Genomic DNA, 5,393 nt, shown 5'->3' with positions numbered 1-5,393 from the left:
AATCTAGTCCAAAGGCTCACCAACCCCTTAAGGGAACCCTAGCCCAAGCTCTCGCCCGATGGCCATTTTTGAGTAGACCCAACAGCCTCCACCTATCCTTAGCAGCACCCTGTCTCTACTCTCTAACCCAAAGGCTCACCTGGCCCAAAGGCCCATCACATAATTACAAAAAAGAAATCCCCAACCAACACTTGGTGGGATTCCGAACTACAACCTCTCCCATGAGGGGAGGGGTACACAACCAATTGAGCTAGAAATTCTTTGTGTGAAAGCAGGGTGGTTAACTATGAAGATTATGGTACAATCAGAAAACACATCAAGACTGCCCAAGCACCAAAAACAACCTAGACATTGTCCCAATACATTTAAGCACACTAAATTTCCAAATAATCAAAGTGACCATCGACAACCAAAAAGAATCCACTAAACTTTCTTGACTGCAATAAAGCCACAAAACCTATGGGCCTAAACTGTTTTGACTCCATAGATATATATAATTACATTACCTTCAATGAACTGTTGCTGTTTCCTCCTGTGACCAACTTATCGAAGAAAGCTGCAAAACATTGTACTGGTGTTTAATAAGCATGTTACGGTAAAAGCAAAAGAGATGGCAATAAAGATAGAGAAGTCCAAAATTAAATAGCTCCTACATGATGATTTTTGCTTTTTCTTGGAGTCAGGTGCAATATTATTCAGCTTCTTTATAAGACCAAAAACTTCCTGAGTTTTCATCTTCTACCCGGAGATAAAATGAGGCATGTTCTTCCTGTTTCAGAAAATTTACAAAAATTACTTATGTCTTTTAAAAGATAAATGGACAAGGGAAGTGAATAAAATACTCCTAATGATTCAAACTCTATACATATTTATGAAGCACATAATGAATGTTTAATCGACATTTCGATAAATTTGTGAATAATTGCCAAAAAAGGAACTCACAGCTTTCTCAAGAAGGCGTATCCGTACTAGCTTCTGCTCTGTTTCTTCTTCATCGCCGGAAGATAAAAGACATCATCTTATCAGTGAACATCTGAGAGACATCATCTGCTTTGCTTTTTGAATTCATCAGCACCAACATTTTGTGGAAGTAGGTCACAGGAAGCATCGTCCATAGAATCATATCAAAGTCCTCACCATCCGGCTTCTTTTTCATCATCTCCTTCTTCCTCTTCAAGCGCAATTGGCTCTCTAAGTTGATTACCACCACATTTCAGCCTCTGTAAAACGTTGTCTGTAGCAGCGGCATCTTGTTGTTCAAGCCACATCTGATGAAGTTGATCACGCTTTGCATTATCCATAGGCTTCTCTTTGTATCCAGACACTATCAGATCATTAAATTCTTCACTTTCTTCATTTTCCTCATCCTCTTCATTTTCTTTGAATCGCATTAAGTCATTGTCACTATCATCTTCCTTCCGGCTTCATCATCCACAAAAAGCTTTAACAGGATCACCTTTTGGATACACCTCCTCTTCACTTTTCGCTTTGCATGGATGAGGATCAATATTCTCCTTGTCATAATCTTCTTCATCAGAAGAACTGCAAAAATTCAGGAATCCCATTGCAAGGTCAGCATAATCAAGGATCAAGTATGGTATGCGTATATGTTGCACACAGATCATATCTTGAAACAAGATTAGAAGCACAAAGTTACACAAGCAAATGCCACGATTCAGTGTGCTGTGACCTGGTCCATTTGAGTTGTAGCTTTGGTGTATCCACCTAAACTCTAAATGAATAAACCATATTTTTCTTTCTTCGTTTATTGACTTTTTAAAGATCTTTATACTGTAAATATCTTTATGAATGATGTACACAAAACCTGTAACCTACTATGTACTCAACTCCATTCTATCACATACTAATATTTGAATGAAAAAAAAAAAAAAAAAAAAAAAAAAAAAGATTAAAGCAAAAAGAAGAAAAAAAAAAAAAAGGGAATGAATAAGAAATCGAGCAAATGCTCGAGGCTATAACCAAAATTGTGTACCAATTTGGCCTGTCTGTATCCCTAAAAGCTAACACTGGGTAGCTAAATTGAGCTACTATTATAATAATTTTTACAGACGTCCAAGTTCAGAAGAACCTTTTACATCCCAGACAAAAGGTTGCAACTAGCAATTTTCACGTGTTCTTTGCAGACAATGCAAACAGCATACACAACACACCAAAAGTCAGAAATAGCAGCAGATAAACTACAGCATAAAAGTCTTATCAGCTGTTTTCAGGATAATTTATGAAATGTCACTGTATTGATCAAATATTTTCTCGTTAGTACCATAAAATTTAGAGTTAGTTCATACTACATAAAACCTAGAATTTGTATTTTGTCGGCAAAATTCAGACCAAAAGCAATCCACATTACCAGTTCCATTATCCATGCAAAGAAGGGAAAAAAGAATAAGTATGTCAAAAGGCTCTTCAGAATCATACATGTCATCCGGAGGAGCAGAATCAAGCTTCAAGTTCATGGTAAGGACTGATGGTGCAAGAACTTCTTCCACAGGACTGTCTTCCTCACTATCTTCTAGATCTTCCTCGTCACTTGTCTGGAAACCATCAGAAAGATCCTGCAGCAAAGACATGCAGACCAAACCTTAATTTCCTAAAATCTGCAAAACATTGGATGGAAATACAGGATACAGGTAGACATAGGAAGAGAACCTGAGTATCATTTATCGGAGCACGAAACACACATTTTGACTCCTCATCCAAAGGCTGCAGTACATACAAGTAAGATTAAGTGCTTCAAAACTACAAATTAATACAAAATACACAAAACCCATTTAGATGAGAGGACATATTCATGGGTTTATGTTCTTCAAACTATTTTCTAACACCGCTTCATGCTTTACATTTAAATACCAAAATACTGAAGCTAAAAAAAGGGCACTTCTTGAGTGGTAGATTAAGCTGAATTTGAAAACCTCAAATTATTTCTCCTGATGACCAGATTACTTGTCACCCAGCACACAAAAAATACCTACTATACAGAATTAGCAATGCTTAACATTTGGTACTTCAATATCTATGACAAAAGGACATATAAAATTGGAAGCTTGATTTATTACTGTAATATCTTTATTCACTTCTTTTCTACCATAATTCTGCTAACAATTACAAACTTATGTATCATGAGCGTCCATAAGATAATTACTTATTTAAATATACCTACATTACAATGTATTGGAATCACATTAATCTGCAAAGAATATGATTTAGCATATAGTAACACAAAATACAAACTTCCATATGTACTTCTTAATGTACCAGAGTTATAGAGGAGAGTACTCACCATGTTGGAGAGAATTGGTTTATTAGGACTTGGAAGTGATGCAGGTTTGCTAGCACTTTCTACATTACGGTATCTACACCATTACTATCTTCATTTAAAGAAAGGGCATGTCTCCTTCCTATATCCACACAACAAAATTATTCCTGAATATGAAAATAAGCATGTCTAGCAACTCCACATGAACATACAAAAATCAACACCTCTTCTGCAAGTTCTTTGTCTTCCCTAAACTATCATCACAAACTTGTTCGATGAAGATCAAGCACAACCTCTCTTGAAAATTCACTGGTTTCAACATGATTACTCATAATGCTAAGTCTGCAACAACGAACCAGTCACAATCAGAAACAAACAACAAATTAAATTTACAAAAAAAGGTGATCCTTATATCACAACTCACTTTTTCGAAACCTCTAGCTTCCTTTGCCGGATCTTCTCCAAAATGGATGAGATAGGTTTTTGTACAAGTGGCACAGGTTTAAATGCCGCATCTCTAGTTTCTGAACATTTACAATAAATGTTTAAATCACAAATATAATTCTAAACCAATAAAAAATAATGCAATTCAAATTATCATTAAATTACCTCGCAATAGTCTCTGTGATTCAGCATGAAGCTCCTTAAGATGTACTTTCCTTTCCTTCACAAAAACAAAACAAAACCCAAAGTCAGAAAACCAAAAAATAAACAAATAAATCAACTTAATAAAATCATACCTTTTCCATCTTCTTCGTCACGCGTACGGGCTTTTCAGCTTTCCCCTTACTCTTTCTCCTCTTCTTCTTCTGCTCCCCTTCCTCTTCATCTCCTTCTTTCAAACTCCCCCTTTTCTTCCCACCCTTCTTCTCCTCCCCAACTTTCTCATCAAGTTCACCGAACCGATCTTCTTCCTCCCAATCCATCATCGATATTCTATTTTCCTCCGAACGCTCTTTATAAAAAAACAACTCCTCTAATTCACTATTCTCCGATTCATTCACTATAGGAACTGAATCTACTACTTGTATGGTTTCTGAAATATCGGGATTTGAAATGGGCGAAATATCGACGGTGTTTAAGGAAGAAGAAGAAGGAATTGTGTGATCAATGGGTACAGAAACTGGAACATTTGAATCAATGCTAGTTTTCTTCTTCAATCGTTTGAGTTTCTTTGGTTGATTAATTGGTGATGAAGATGGTTCAATGGGAGGTGAGAATGATTCATAATCGTCATCGCTTTCCATTTTTTTTTTTTTTAGGGTTTGTTTGTTTGTTTTGTTGGTTTTGAGAGTTGAGAAAAAAAAAATGCGAGTGAGAAATGAGGAGTGTGATGTGACGTGGAATTTCGCGCCAAATTTGTTTGGAATTTTGAGAGGGCGGCTTTCGCGGCAAAATGAAAATAAGGATATTCCAATTTCCCCGATGGGCTATTATGAGATGCTGATTGGGCTGGACCGAAGATACTAGGATTTCAGATATGATAGGCCCTTTTTGCTTCTTTTACTACATCTCTACATTATATGATAGCCGGATCTTTGGGAGGAAAGGCAGGCCCTCAACCTAATTTTGTGTATTTGTGAATCTATCTATTTTATGATTTTAGAACCAGGACCCCTTAATTATTCTAACAATGCTCTCTTTTTAAACAATTTAAACCAAAAACTCTCTCCTTTATTGAAATTAAAATTAGCTTCATATTATTTAAAATAATTTAGAAAACCTCATTCAAATTCACTCAAATTATATTCAACCCCTCCTAATGGGTTTTTATATTATTTTTTAGATTATAACTATAATTCAAAAAATCATACTATCAGATAGATGTTAGAGCGACAGGTTTAACATTTTGAAAAAACACCGATGCGTAGTACGGTTCGAATACTCTTACATATACGATATATCGAGTACAATAATTTTTAATACTCTAACGACCTATATGTTGACAATTTCTTTGTCATGTATTCATAGAATGTGCAATTGTGCAGGCATATAAAACAAAATAATACCCAAAATATAGTTGTAACTTGCCAACATAAAACCTTTTTAAAAAGGTCGTCTCAAAGACCTGTTTGGTGTAGCTTCCTAAACAACCAAGTAGCCTTTATATCCTCTTCAA

The 5,393-nt window shown here is 35.6% G+C and overlaps 1 pseudogene across 1 annotated transcript; it reads right to left on the bottom strand.

Annotated features, from left to right (window-relative positions):
* Positions 1–497: 497 nt before the first annotated feature.
* On the bottom strand, positions 498–4,631 carry LOC147501330 (uncharacterized; annotated as a pseudogene). The gene is made up of 11 exons (XR_015220865.1): positions 4,015–4,631; positions 3,884–3,938; positions 3,699–3,798; positions 3,539–3,616; positions 3,299–3,371; positions 2,668–2,721; positions 2,422–2,573; positions 1,138–1,542; positions 943–1,055; positions 654–769; positions 498–556 (listed from the first exon to the last, which is right to left on the bottom strand). The product of XR_015220865.1 is annotated as an uncharacterized LOC147501330 (transcript).
* Between the last annotated feature and the right edge of the window lie 762 nt (positions 4,632–5,393).

The sequence above is a fragment of the Coptis chinensis genome, chromosome 4 (assembly GCF_015680905.1).
Source record: "Coptis chinensis isolate HL-2020 chromosome 4, ASM1568090v1, whole genome shotgun sequence".
NCBI lineage: Eukaryota > Viridiplantae > Streptophyta > Magnoliopsida > Ranunculales > Ranunculaceae > Coptis > Coptis chinensis.
The sequence above is the reverse complement of the archived record's forward strand: the minus strand, read 5'-3'. Positions and strand labels throughout refer to the sequence as shown.